The sequence below is a fragment of the Chenopodium album genome, chromosome 1, assembly GCF_948465745.1.
Source record: "Chenopodium album chromosome 1, dcCheAlbu1.1, whole genome shotgun sequence".
NCBI classification, from domain to species: Eukaryota; Viridiplantae; Streptophyta; class Magnoliopsida; order Caryophyllales; family Amaranthaceae; genus Chenopodium; species Chenopodium album.
The window spans coordinates 17,061,933-17,077,047 of NC_137834.1; positions in this window are offsets into that span (position 1 = coordinate 17,061,933).

Sequence of the window (15,115 nt, forward strand, 5' to 3'; positions counted from 1 at the left end):
GCCGTCAACATATAATGCCATTATCGGTAGGCCGATAATTCGTGATGTACATGCAGTGATGTCAACTTACCAACTGACCATTGCTTATGTGTTAAATCTAGGGAATGTGGAAAAAGTGCACGGGGGACAGGTGATGGCGAATTCCTACTATGTAACAGCCTTGAAAAATCCGATATAGTAAGGCCCGGTAGCAAGTAACCAAAAGAGGGATAGAGAGCCGTTAGTGCGGGATTTATCAATGGAGAACTTTGATATAAGGCCGATTACAGTTCCAAGGCCATCACTAAGAGGAGAGATGGTACAAGTTGAGCTTCAACTAGGTGATCCAAGTCGAACGGTGAAGGTCGGGGCAGATATGGATGTTGACATGAAATACCACCTGATTAGCTTGTTACAAGAAAATGCAGATGTGTTCGCCTTCTTGGCAGATGAAATGCCTAGGATACATCATGATGTGATTGTACATAAGCTGAAATGTCAATAGAAAATTTAGGTCGGTAAGATAAAAGAAGCGGAATTTTTCAACAAAGAAGATTGAGGCAATACATGCCCAGATCAATAATTTCTTGGCGGCGAGTTTCATAGAGCCGTGCACATACCCCGAATGGTTATCTAATGCTGTAATGGTGAGAAAGCCGACAAGAAAATGGCGAATGTGTGTAGATTTCAAAGATTTGAATAAGACCTGCCCCAAGGATTGTTATCCTTCGCCCCGGATAGATAGGCTAGTAGATTCAACATTAGGCTATGCAATGCTCAACTTTTTAGATTCGTTTTCGGGGTATCATCAAGTGAGTCTTCATGAACCAGACAGAGCAAAAACGACGTTCATAACAGATGTTGGGTTTTACTGTTACAAAGCTATGCCATTCGGGTTAAAAAAACGCAGGGGTGACTTACTAGAAGTTAGTTGATAAAATATTTGAAAAGCAGAATGGCGGAATGTAGAGGTGTATGTGGATGATACGATTGTGAAAAGCAAGGTGAAGGAAGATCACATAGAAGACCTGAAGGAAACATTTGATACTTACTGCAATACTAGATGAAGCTTGTGTATTTAGGGTTCGGTCAGGCAAATTTTTGGGGCTTATGGTGAGTGAGCGAGGTATTGATGCAAATCGTGACAAGGTGAATGCAATCCTTGAAATGAAGCAGCCGAAAACAATTCGTGATTTACAAAGTCATACAGGTAGAATGGCAGGATTGACTCAGTTTATAAGCAAATCTGCTGACAAAGAACTCCCATTCTTTATAGTTCTACAGAAGAATAAAACTTTTGAGTGGGGAAAAGACCAAAGTGAAGCTTTGGAGGTGGTAAGATAACACTTGAGAACACTTTCGATAGTTGCTAGACCAGAACGGGGTGAGCAATTACAGTTGTAAATATCAGCCTCACCGAAAATAGTGGCTGCAACACTGCTAGTAAAAAGAAAGAAACAACATATGCTGATATACTTTGTTAGCCATGTATTAAACACAGCTGAGTGTAGATATCCAATGATAGAGAAAATGGCACTTGATGCGGTGATTGCAGCAAGAAAATTGCGCCCTTATTTTGATGCTCATCCGATAGAGATACTAACCAACCACCCACTTGAGAAGTCATTGTAGAAAATGGATACATCATGCCGCCTGCTAAAATGGACAGTTAAGTTGTTAGAGTGTGAGTTACATTATAAGCCCAAGGTGTTGATTAAGGCGCAGGTCTTATTGGACTTCATTATGGAGACTTACTACAATGATAAGGAAGAGCCATTGGGAACATGGCAAGTATTAGTAGATGGATCGGCGACGTCAACTGCTTAGGGGACAATATAGTGATAACAGCGCCAAATGGTAGTATCTTTGAGTATGCTTTGAAATTCTAAGTCAACACTACCAATAATGAAGCGGAGTATGAAGCGGCCATAGGTGGTATTCAGTTATCCACAACAGTAGAAGTTAAACGTTTGATTATCAATTGGTGTCAAGCCAATTCAATGGAGATTACGAAGCACGAGAGCTGACAATGATAAAGTATCTTGAAAAGATCAATCAACTAACGACACAACTACAATATTTTGAGGTGCAATTGGTCCCGAGAGCACAAAATGCGCAAGCTAATGCCTTGGCAAGGTTAGCGAGCTCAAGTTTCAATGATCAGGAAAGAACGGTAATGGCTGAAATCTTGAAGCAAAGAAGTATAGATGAAACTTCAGAACAGGCTCTTTGCGTCAATAACAGCAGTCAGTGGTACTATAAGATCTAGGGGTATATCCTTTATGGGGGCATTGCCCCTGATGTATGGTTCACTATACATCAGGGGAAACTATATAAAAGAGGATTCTCACTCCATCTACAGAGATGTATAACAGATTACGAATCCGCAAGACTTATTGAAGAAATACATGAAGGCACTTGTGGAAATCATGTTGGAGCCTGTGCTCTATCCCGAGAAGTATTGAGAAGAGGGTATTACTGGCCAACAATGAATGAGGATGTTATGTGTAGACACCCATTTGTGTCTCCCCAAAACCAAACCCGGTGATGAGTACCTTTCACGTTGAATCATAATCGAATGAAGTGAAAGTGTGGAAAGTCTAGTGTTGCGGATAGTTTTAATTCCTTTTCTTTTCTCTTTGTTTTTGAAAACCTATTTTAAGAAAACAAACAATCTAGTTTTTTTGGTCCATGATATCGGTCCAATAGTAGTGTAGTTGGATGGAGCTTGAAAAGAGCTTTCCAACGATATATTATAAGCCCAATTCCGATGAATATTGAGGAAGTTATGGCCAAATTACTAAACTAGGCCCGGTTTGAGCCATATATGCGGCCCAATGATCTAGAGGAGAGCCTAATATGGATTTATCATTCCTAATGCAATTAGGAATGTTTTAGTCTTCTAGATTCTTCTAGAAGGTTCTTTTCATTCCTAATTCAATTAGCATTGATAAATTGACTTTTATTGACTTTTTAGAGTTTTAATCAGAATAAAAGAGTGTTTTTGAGGAAAATACGATTTTATCCTCCTGTACGATTAAATTCTATCTGGTTTTAGAAAACGCGTCAAAAACCTGATTAGCGCCTAACGCCAGCATTAGCGCCTGAAGCTAAGCTTGGCACCTTGGTCCTTGGCTAGCATTAGGGTCTGGCGCTAACTCCGTTTTTTCACGTCAAAACTCTGGTTCGATTTTCTATCTTTTTGGCTGATTTTCTCTATAAATAGCCTCCTCAAAACTCCGTTTTCGATCATCAATAATCACCTATTCTCATCTACCACTAGTAGAAAAAGGCTCATTTGTGCCGCCATATTTGCGTCACTCATTCTAAAGAACGAAGCAAATGTGTATTTTTACCATACTTTAAAGTTATTTGCGTCGCTTGTTATTAAAGAAGCGACGCAAAAAACAAATGTATGTTAGCTTTCTATCATTTGCGTCGCTCTTATTTATTGAAGCGACGCAAATAATAAACTTATTTGCGTCACTCATTTACTGACAAGCGACGCAAATAAGGCAGTGAATAAATTGCGTCACTCTTTTAATAAATGAGCGACGCAAATAACAAATTTTCAGCATTTCAGATTTTGTTATTTGCGTCGCATTTTTATTATAAAGTGACGCAAATAACTCTGTTGCACTTAAGGTTACCCATTCTGCGCTTTTTTGACCTTAGCTTTTCACTTTCACTAATTCACTAAACAAAGTTGCTTAATTTCGACCCTTCAATCCAACAAATTCGCCCAAAAAACACCCACAAATTCGCCCAAAAAACTGCAATTCCCCAGCAAATTCAACATCCAAAATCGCAATCAAATTCAACACCCATAATCGGCAGCAAATCCGAGCAATTTCGAGCAAAAATTTAGACCAAAAACCCTAATTAATTCGAACCCTTAAACCCCAGAAAAATTGATTATTTTCGACCAAAAATCCCCCATTTCGAGCAAAAAATGTACTCAATTCCATACGAATTCGAACCCTAGAAACCCCAAAAAATTCAATTAAAAATCCTGCTAAAAAAATTCGAGCAATATCTGATATTTTCAAGTGGAAAAATCGCTTAATTTCGCCCCCAAAAACCCGAGGAAGTTCAAGCAAATTACAGCAATGTTGAATTTTTGAATTTTCGAGTGGAAAAATCGCTTAATTTCGCCCCCAAAAATCGATTTCGGCTCGACATTGTTGAATTTTAGAAATCAATTTCACCTATGGTAAGATTGCTTCTATTTATGTTCAATCTTTTCATGGTAGATAGAATGTAGCATTTAACTTGAACAATGACTTAGTTTAATTTCAGGTTTAGTGTTAGTTCACTAATTAGAATTTATATGGCAGATTTAATTGAATTTTTATAATTTTCAGTCATTGAATTTTCATTTGAGCATATTGCATACTTGTGAATTTCAGTCATTGAATTTTTGAAGTCAATTTTCATCTGAGCATATTGCATAGTCATTGAATTTATATGGCTGTTTTGCAATATACTACTGGTTGCTTGTTTGCATCTTTGAACAGTCTGTAGAATAGCATAGTCATTTGAGCATATTGCATAGTCCCTGAAAACGGATATGTACCATACCGGCATACCCAAGCCTAAATAGCATAGTCAATAACGCATGAATAAATTGTTAACTTTGCAATTTAAGCCAGTAGTAACTTTTAAAAACTAAAAAACCGAGAAGGCGTTGCATGATAAGCCAGGCCTCTAGCTTATGTCCTAATAGAGAAGTGATATTGTAATTGGAATGCTAGGCTTAATCATCTGGGATCTTTTCAATATTATGTACGGTATAATTATGGAGCAAATATTGAACTTTTTCTCTTTGGGTCTTTGACCTTTAGAAGTAGGCGGATACTTGTGAAGGTATCACAGCCTCACAGGTTATGTACTCAGCCTTAGTTTTTCTCTGGCGTGTAGGAAATTGTCTTTTACTTTCTCTATGTAGTTTAGTTAAGTAAGGAGCTTATTATTACTTCATGTTATTGGCGTAGGAGTGCAGTCAACTTGACATAGTTGTTCACCTGCAAAGCCTGCTTTTATGCGATCTGTTCTTCCACCCAGTGAAATACTATTGCACTGTTCAAAGCCTGGATACAATTTGCGGTAAAAGTTTTTTGGGGCTTTTTTTTTTTTTTTTTGAAATACCATGGTTTCTTTGAAGTTTCAAACTTCAAACTAAAGTAATTTAATAGATTGTGTTCTTTTACTATGGATAATTGTTAGTGCTCCATTTGTTCTGCAAATTTGTTTGCATTTAGTCTGTAGATTTTTACAGTTGCTGTTTTGCAATATACTACTGGTTGACATCTATGATTCTTTGAATGTCTTATTAAAATTATTTTTTATCATTTAATTTTTTTGTAGGCATCATCATAATGGGCGATGGGAAGCACGAATTGGGTGCGTTTATGAGAACAAGTACCTCTACTTAGGCACTTTCAGTAATGTCCTGAACTCTATTTCTCTCGTGCTCGCTCTTGTTCTATGAGATTTAGGATCACGAGCACACACGCAAATACGTGGTCAGACAAAGTGATTATCATAATCACAGGGACAAAGATACTTAATATTTGGACTGTCCCTTTTGGTTTGATCACTTTCTGTGATCATCATATATAGTATATGTTGTATGTATTCCTGTCCACTATAAACAATAAGATATAAAGGAAAGGGGGTGAGTACGGTACCAGTAGATCTGCCATTAATTAAAAAATTGCTCCTACGGACTCACATGGCGTCACGTGAGTCAAATATTGTGAATACCTGTTAGGAATGGGTTGCTTGATCTGATTTTATGAAGAAAATTATTAGTATGATTAATTAATTAGGTAAGGTTTTGGTGAAAATTATGATCCACTAAGATTCCTGCTCTTTGCTTGAACCCCGTCACACCTGACTATTACATATGCAGTTATGCACCCCCACCTTTACTTATAAAGATATGTAATAAAGTCAAATTTGATCAGAAAAGAAAACAAAAAGAGGATTAAAGAATAGAATCAATGCCGAATAACAACTTTTATGTCACATGGCAGATTAAGTTGAATCAACTATGTTGGTTTAATATATGTAATTTTTTATGGCAGATTCTTAATTATGCGGAAGTGAATTCCACAAGTTGCTCGAGGTTCTGGTTGTGGACAAACGATTAAGGCGGTAGTACGCATACGAGATTGTCTTCACTTGTGGTATATATATCTGAACCATTCTTTGCAATATTAACTTATTTGTTCTGGTTGGTATAATGATTGTGAATTGTATGAGATTTTTAATTGTGATATAATTGATTGGAATTGCAATAATACTTGCATCATTGACTTAGATACCCGTTCAGGGCTTACTCATTAGGAGTAAGTCTTGAATAGTCCCCGGTTTGGGACTGTTCTTGAATGTTCTATCTCATTTAGGTGATAACTACTTGAATTGTTTTGGATCTAAGAAGATCATGGCTCACTATTTCCCGATTGTTCTCTAGGTACATATGTTGATAGCCGATTATCTACATTGTGTGCTTGGAGAACTATAGGGAAATGCTGCCGGATTTTCTTTAGAACCAAACTTTACAAAGTAGTTATTAGTGAGATAGGACATTCAAGAATGGGTTAGGTTGGAGTGATAAGGACCTTATTGGATCATCCGGAGTTGCATTTACATGATATAAACTTTGAATGAAAATGTTTGATGCCTTATATTCTTGTTTATGGTTAAGGAGCTATATATGTTACAAAATATACACATTATCTTAAGTCTGGTTTGTTATTAATGTCATGATTTTATGTGTGTAAGGGTAATATATATGTTATTTGTTTCAAATGTGTAGTGCTTTTCGAAGTTTTAAGGCATTAAGTGGACAATCTAGGGGAAGTAAATTGACATGGCATTTGGGACAGGTTACCTTAATTTCTGACCCTAAATTTTAGTTTCTTAATAATTGAAGTATAGCAATTTAATTCAACTTACAAATATATTACATGTAGTGTCCTCAACAATTGGGTGGACGTGAGTGTGGCTACTACGTCATGCATTATATGTACGAAATACTTGAACATCACCATAGCAGTGAAGATCTTATTCAGGTATGAGTTGTCAAATATTTCATTTTTGTTTGATAAATACAATTTGATGTTAGCTACAATCTTGAATTAAAACTTTCCTCTTGTATATTTGTCGTGTTGATAGGATTTTTCAAGAACTACACCGTACACCGAGGAGGAGATAAATGAGATCCGAGATATTTGGGCAGAGTATTTTATATGTAATGTTGAACTTTAGATTTACCACTTAGCGCATGTTTGACTCTTGTTTTGGATTATAGGCTTGAAATGAAGTAATTTGGTTAATTGGTGTTGGGATGATGAGTATAATGTCTATGATATTGAGATGTAAATTATTGGACAGGTTGTTAATATAATGCCATCATTCCCAATTTTATGGGTAGGCCAAATTACAAAGGAGACTCTGCCGAAATTTACATTTGCATTATTCAATAATATTGCATTTTAATTTCAATTATATTAGCGTTAGCATATTACTTTATACCTAGGAAAACAGGTACTACAAACATATACAAGGCAATTATTATATTATAATTAAAAAAAAAAAATTCACCTCATTTGCGTCACTCATTAAACAAACAAGTGACGCAAATACAGCAGTTTTGTATTGTCTACTCAGTCATTTGCGTCACTCCTATATAAACAAGTGACGCAAATAACAAAAAATAAGTTTATTGGAAGAGTCATTTGCGTCGCTTGTTTATGAAGGAGCGACGCAAATAACAAAAAAAGTTTATCAAAAGAGTCATTTGCGTCGCTTGTTTATAAAGGGGCGACGCAAATGACTAAAAATAAGTTTATCAGAAAAGTCATTTGCGTCGCCCCTTTATAAACAAGCGACGCAAATAACAAAAAATAAGTTTATCTAAAGAGTTATTTGCGTCGCTCCTTTATAAAAGAGTGACGCAAATAACAAAAAATAAGTTTGTCAGAAGAGTCATTTGCGTCGCTTATTTATAAAGGAGCGACGCAAATGACAAAAAATAAGTTTATCAAAAAAGTCATTTGCGTCGCTTGTTTATAAAGGAGCGACGCAAATGACTCTTATTTGCGTCGCGCCTAGGAGCGACGCAAATGACTTAAAAGTCATTTGCGTCGCGAGCAGTTGCGTCGCTCATAGAAGCGACGCAAATACACTATAAATGAGCGACGCAAATAGGCCTTTTTCTACTAGTGTACAATCAACAACTTTCTAATTCTCTTCTCTTTCAAAGCTAAACTCTCTCTCTCTCTCTCTCTCTCTCTCTCTCTCTCTCTTCTAAACCTACCCTTTTTACAAAATTCCACACTCACAAGACCTAGATACACCTAGCATTATTCGAAGTTGCCTTCGCCCTAGACGTGAAAGGTTTAATTTCTGATTGTTTGGTCCCAAATCTCTATTTCAATTATTTAATTTAATTGTTGTTTATTATTTTCCTTGAAGTTACTAACGTCTGTTGTTTGTTATTAGAAAGAGGTACGAGGCATCCAAGTAAGTGCTTTAATTGTTTACATTGTTATTATGATATAGAAATCATGTCTAGATGTTATTATGATTCCTAGTGTTATGTTAGGGCGTTTTGATCTTCCTAGTATCATGTTTAGGGTAACAACTATAATTTCTAATATCAAATATGACAATTGTGATTCCTGCGATTCTTCCTATTTTCTTTCCTAATATTAATGTTAGTATCATGTTAGGGCTAAATATTTGATCTTTAATGTTTAGTGACATGCTAGGGTTTGTTATTAATCTTCTTAGTATCATGCCTAGGATCTTGCTATTAAAATTATGCTTTAACATGATTATGATTATTTTAATTATTATTATGATTATTATTATTATTATTATTATTATTATTATTATTATTATTATTATTATTATTATTATTATTATTATTATTATTATTATTATTATTATTATTATTATTATTATTATTATTATTATTATTATTATTATTATTATGTTGCTTGATATATTGTTATTGCTTGATAAAACCTTTTATGCATGTTTAAAGGGAATTGGTACTTGTAATCATGCTTAATAAGATAATTAATAATCTTCTTTAGGGTTAATTTGATTATAATTCAAGTGATCGCCAATAATAGGATTTATTTGTGCATTAATATTCAACCAACATAGATAAAAAGGTTTAGATTAATCCTATTGATTGCATGTTAGTCAGAAAGCGCACATGAATACGATCAGAATAAAGTAGAGGCCTATTATTAGGGCAGGTTCAATCTCTTATAGGTTGGATTTGTATCTTTATCCTCGAACTACCAGTCATGGTTCCAGACCTATTGGAGTAAATGATCTCCTGGATCGTTAAGGGGTGTAACTTTCACCCTGTGAACGGTTTACAAGTTCCTAAAACTTGTTGGCGACTCTTTTGCTCTATCTTCTTTCCCTTTGGACGCCACCGTACTTTAGTGTATGATCACAGTGGGGTTCAACTTAGGGGTAATGCTTGAAATATTCACTACACTATGTAATATGTTAAAACGTATGAGAAATGCCAAGAGTTCGCCCCAACAATCAATCTCCTTCCGAATGACTTGATGCCAATACTTAATCCAGTTTCGTTTGCACTATGGGAAATAGATATAGTAGGGTCATTTCCGTAAACAACAGGTGGAAGGAAATTCCTTTTGGTGGTCATTGATTTTTTCACAAAGTGGATAGAGGCAAAACCGGTAGCAAATATATCAGCATTTGAGGTGAAGAAGTTCATTTGGAAAAATATCTTCATAAGGTTTGGATTGCCAATGGCAATGGTCTTTGATCATTGATCTCAGTTTGCCAAGGTTAAATTTGCATATGCCGCAGTTTGTCATCCACAATCAAACGGCCAGGCAGAAGCAGCAAATAAGCATATCATAACTGCAATAAAAAAGAAAATGGAGAATGCAAAGGGGTTATGGGCAAATCTCGTGCCAGAGATAATGTGGAAAAAACAGAACAACAACTAAAGAAGCAACGGGCGAATCCCCTTTCAATCTAACATTTGGGACAGAAGTTGTGGTACCGGCTGAGGTAGGGTTGCCGACATTCAGGATTCAACACTACTGTGTGTGAAGACCAAAATGATCTACTCCTAAGGCAACAACTCGATTTCCTACCGGAATTGCGAGAAAAGGCTGCAGTCATAACGGTAGCCTATAAAGACAGGATGTCCAGGGCTTATAACAAAAGAGTAAACCATCACCCACTAAATACGCGAGATTTGGTCCTACGGAGATCAACAACAATAGGTAAGGGAAGCGTTAATGGAAAGTTATCGGCAAACTGGGAGGGTCCATACTGAATAAGAGAAATGGCAATACAATGATCCTATTACTTGGAAACAATTAATGGAGGGAAAACCATTGAAGAATGTATGGAACTCAGCAGTCTTACAGAAGTATTATGTTTAATATGATGTAACATGTAAAACTTTTGAACTATCTTAGTCAGATAGTACTGATAAATTATAGAAGGTACGAATTCTGGTACATAAGTTTATTTGGCATCCTTCATTTAACAAACCATCGTTAAGTGGGATGGACATCTAAAAACCGCTTCAACAAATTTAACGCCCCTATAATTTAATCAGTCGTATTCATTAACTTGTGAGGTTGCCGGTTCAAAATATAATGCCGGAAAAATCAAGTAGTGTTATACGTCGATTTAAGGCATAGCCACAACAATGATCAGCGAGAAGGGTACTCAACTAACCGTAAACATACGATGGAGTGAGTGACCAATGTTATACTCTGAAATAACAAAAGTGCGTATTATTACTTGAGAATAATAAATTCATCAACTAAAGAAAATATATACCATTGATACGATATGTTAAAATATTCTCTACAAAATCGTATTTTATTATAGTGGGCGGCTGGCCGATTTATGAGCTTGGGGTGGTCGATGGGGTCAGAGGGTGTGGGGGTTGGCTAAGGTCACGAGAAGGGGGTGGGGGCTGGTTTATTTATTTGTAATTTTGATATTTTTGTTTCATTTTTTTTTATTTTTTGACCAATATTTTTGACACGTGGCATTTTAAAAAAATTAATAAATTATTTTTTTTAAAAAAAAGTAAAAACTTTTTTAACAGGTCACTGCCTCACTGGTCATTTAACCTATTAGAAGAAAATGCCAACCCCCCCCCCCCCCCCCAAAAGCTAGGATTATATATTGTAGAATAATTGGAAAGTTATGATTATTTAAAGTAAATCGCTTAATAAAAATTGGGATTAATAAAACCAACTTTTCCTAACAAGTACCAAATTAAAGGTGTTGCGAACATAATTAAAGTTGTTGCAACAAGTATCAAATTTCTATTTGGAGAGACCGAAATGAAATTTTTAGTTTTTGCGACAATATTTGTTGTTATGGGTAAATTTTGATAAGTCAGAGTCAACATCAATCAACCCAGGTCAACAACGGAGACTAAGCTTCGACGAGAGGTAAATTTTTGACGTAAGGGAACCAACTTTCGACGGACAAAAGTTGCAGCAACTTCCCTCCTATTTTCTAGGATATGCTGAGCATGGAAGACCGAGTCTAACCTTAGTAGGGTACAACCGTTAGTGGGCTCAACGAGAGGGAAGTATTTAAAATACCGTTGCAAGAAATAGGGCAGGCACCTTATCTCTTCATACCAGCTAGAACTCGCCCTAATGATCACATATAAAAGGCCGAGCCCCATCGACATAAGGGACATCGAAACTTAGCTACTAAACATACATTAAGAATACATTGTAATCTTCAAATTCATCTTTTTCCATAATGAAAGTTTGGTGGATCCTCATTCTACCCTCGTGTTTTACCTTTTTAAGGTTTTCCGCATCACCAATTCATTGTGCCATTTATTTATTTTCGCATTACTTTCATTTGGGGTTTTATTTAGTTTATCTATAGCCTAGATTTTGATATTCAATCCCACTTAATGAAATTAGCATAAACAATTTGGCGCTCACCGTGGGGCTAAAACTAAATAAAACCTAAAAAATCTAAATCCTATTTTCAACATGACTCCTGATGAATTAACCCCCCGAGTAGAAGAGAAGCCTATGAGAAGACTCAAACCGCCCTCCTAGCAGCCTAGGAATCCAATGATCGTCTGAGCAGTGAGAAGGAAGCGTTGGAATCTTATGCAGCTAACCTCCATCAGCAACTGGAGTCCGCCCTGAGCAATTGTCGTCAACGCCTAAGATAGCTTGACATGGTGTCGTGGATGCAACCGTTAGAGGTGTTGCAATATCTGCATGATACGGATGCAGAGTCCAGCGATTAAGGGATGGATATGGGTCCCCCCAGTCAGAAACAACGCGTAATAAAGGAATTTCCAGACTCCAGGAAGCGAGCAGCAGACCAACGACCGTGAGCCGAATTAAACTGAAATCTTGCTCCAGAGATTGGTCGCTTTAGAGAGGCAGAACTCAAAGGTCCCGACAATGATTAATAATATGTTGCATGTTTTGATCCCCATCCAAAGAGAAGCTGCTAATGGATTTACAACAACCCCATTTAGTGATGAGTTGTCCAGGGCTCGCTCCCCCAAATATTGTCGCTCCCAACGTTAACCTTGCTTTATGAGGGTACGACCTATCCAGAGAAGCATGTCGAATACTATAATAAGCTGATGTGGCAAGCTTTGATCCCGTTCGAATGATAGGAAGCGTGCATGTGCAGATCCTTCAGCGCAACGCTGACTGGTCCTGCCCTCAAGTGGCTTGGCAAGCTCAAACCTAGTAGAATCACTAGCTTTTCTATGTTAATTAACAAGTTTTATTTCCATTTTGAAAGCAACAGACAGTTTGAGAAGCAAACAAGCGACCTGTACCAGATCGTCCAAGCACCCGGAAAGCATCAGGACCTCTTGGGCCAAATTCAACAAAGAAAAAGTCTCGATCAAGAATGTCGACAACATGATTGTCATCGAAGCCTTCCTCCGAGGACTGCATACAGATTAAGATATGTACAAAGATATGGTTAAATATCTCTGCTCAACGTTTGAAGAAGTTCGGACGAGAGTCGTGGCCCAGAACATTTCAACAAAGAAATCGCCAATCGTAGCTCCAGTCATAGCGTCAAAGGATCGACTGATCAATGAGCCCATAGCAGTTAACGTGGGTGTAGGGAATATTTCAAGAATCCCACACTTTATCTCCATTGTGATTATACACTTAAGCATAATGACGTTTAAAGGAAAGGAAGCTAGAGTAAAAGAGTCGCCAACAAGTTTAAGGAACTTGTAAACCGTTCACAAGGTGAATGTTACACCCCTTCACGATCCATGAGATCGCTAACTCCATAGTGGTCCTTAACCATGACTGGATATTCAGGGATGAAGGTACAAATCCAACCTAAAAGAGATTGAACCTGCCTTAAAAATAGGCCTCTACTTTATTCTTCTCATATTCATGTGCAGTTTCTGACTAATATACAATCAATAGGTTAACCCAAAACCTGTTTAATCTATGTTCGTTGATTATTAATGCACAAATAAATCTATTATTGACGATCACTTGAACTATAATCATATTAACCTAAACAAGATTATTAACTATCTTACTATGTGTGATTACAAGTACAAATTCCCTTTAATCCTGCAAGAGAGGGCATGATCAAGCAATAACAACATTAATATATATCAAGCAACAATAACAACAACAATCATCATAATAATAATATTCTCATAGCATAATAATATTAGTAAGATATTAGGCATGATACTAACAAGATTAATAATAAATCCTAGCATGTCATTAAGCATTAAAGACCAAAGCTTTAGCCCTAACATGATATCAACATGATAAAGGAAATAGGAAACAACCTAAACATGATACAAGATATCAATAAATAACATCCTAACATGATACTAGGAATAATGCAACATGCTTTCTATATCAAAAGAGTAATTAAATTACTTACTTCGATGCCTCATATCTCTTTCTTATAACAAAATACACACGTTAGTAACTTCAATGAAAATACTAAATCAAACAATTAAATTAAATAATTAAAAGAGAGATGTGAGACCAAACCCTCAGATTTTATCAACCTTTCACGTCTAGGGCAAAGGTAACTTCGAGCTTTGCTAGGTGTGTCTAGAACTTTTGAATAAGGAATATTGTATTTTCTAAAAAAAGGGAAAGGTTTAGAAAGAGGGAGTATAATAAGCTATTGCTTAACGAGAAAAAAGAATAGAATTAGATGGTTATGGATGATTGTGAATCAATAAAAAAAGGGGAAATACGACTCTATTTATAAAAAAAAAATTCAAAACGATAGAAAAGAATCAAAATTTGAATCAGAGTAAATCTGACCCCTGTCGCCAGCGACAGAGCCTGTCGTCAAATGACAAGCATCACGCATGGCGACAACCTTGCCGTTTGGCATAATTATAAGATAAAACACGCTTTTGTACATAATCCTCTTCTTAATACAATTAAGCAATTAAACTCCGTGTTTATCAATTTTAAATCAGATTTTATCAAAATAAAACACTTGTTTTATTTCAAATCAAAATCATTATTTTTCTAAAAAGATAATTATCAATCCTAATTCTATTTGAACTCAAAATAACCTTCTAAACTATTCTAGAAAATTAGAATCAATCCTAATAACTTTAGAAATTATAATTAACGGGCCCTCTACTAGATCATTGAGCCATAAAACCATTTCAGACCCAATTTAGTATTTTGACCATAACTTCCTCATTATAAACCGGAATTGGGCTTATAATATATCATTGGAAAGCTCTTTGCGAGAACGACCCAAATACACTATTATTGGACCCTTATCATGAACTAGGCTAAAATGAACTGTATATTTTATAAATAGAGTAAATTTTCAAAAATAGCAGGAAATATTTTTATTAAAATATTGGCGTCACAAGACTTTTCACACTTTCACCTCATTCGATAATCAATGACGTGAAAAGTATTCATCACACTTTTTTTAGGGGAGACACATTTGGCTGTCTACAGAAGCCCCTACTTTTATTATGTGTGGAGAAACGCATGTTTTGAAAACAAAAGTCAAAGTAGTGGTTTGGACGGAGAATGATTTAGAACGTTATGTGATTCCAAATTATTCTTGTAACTCC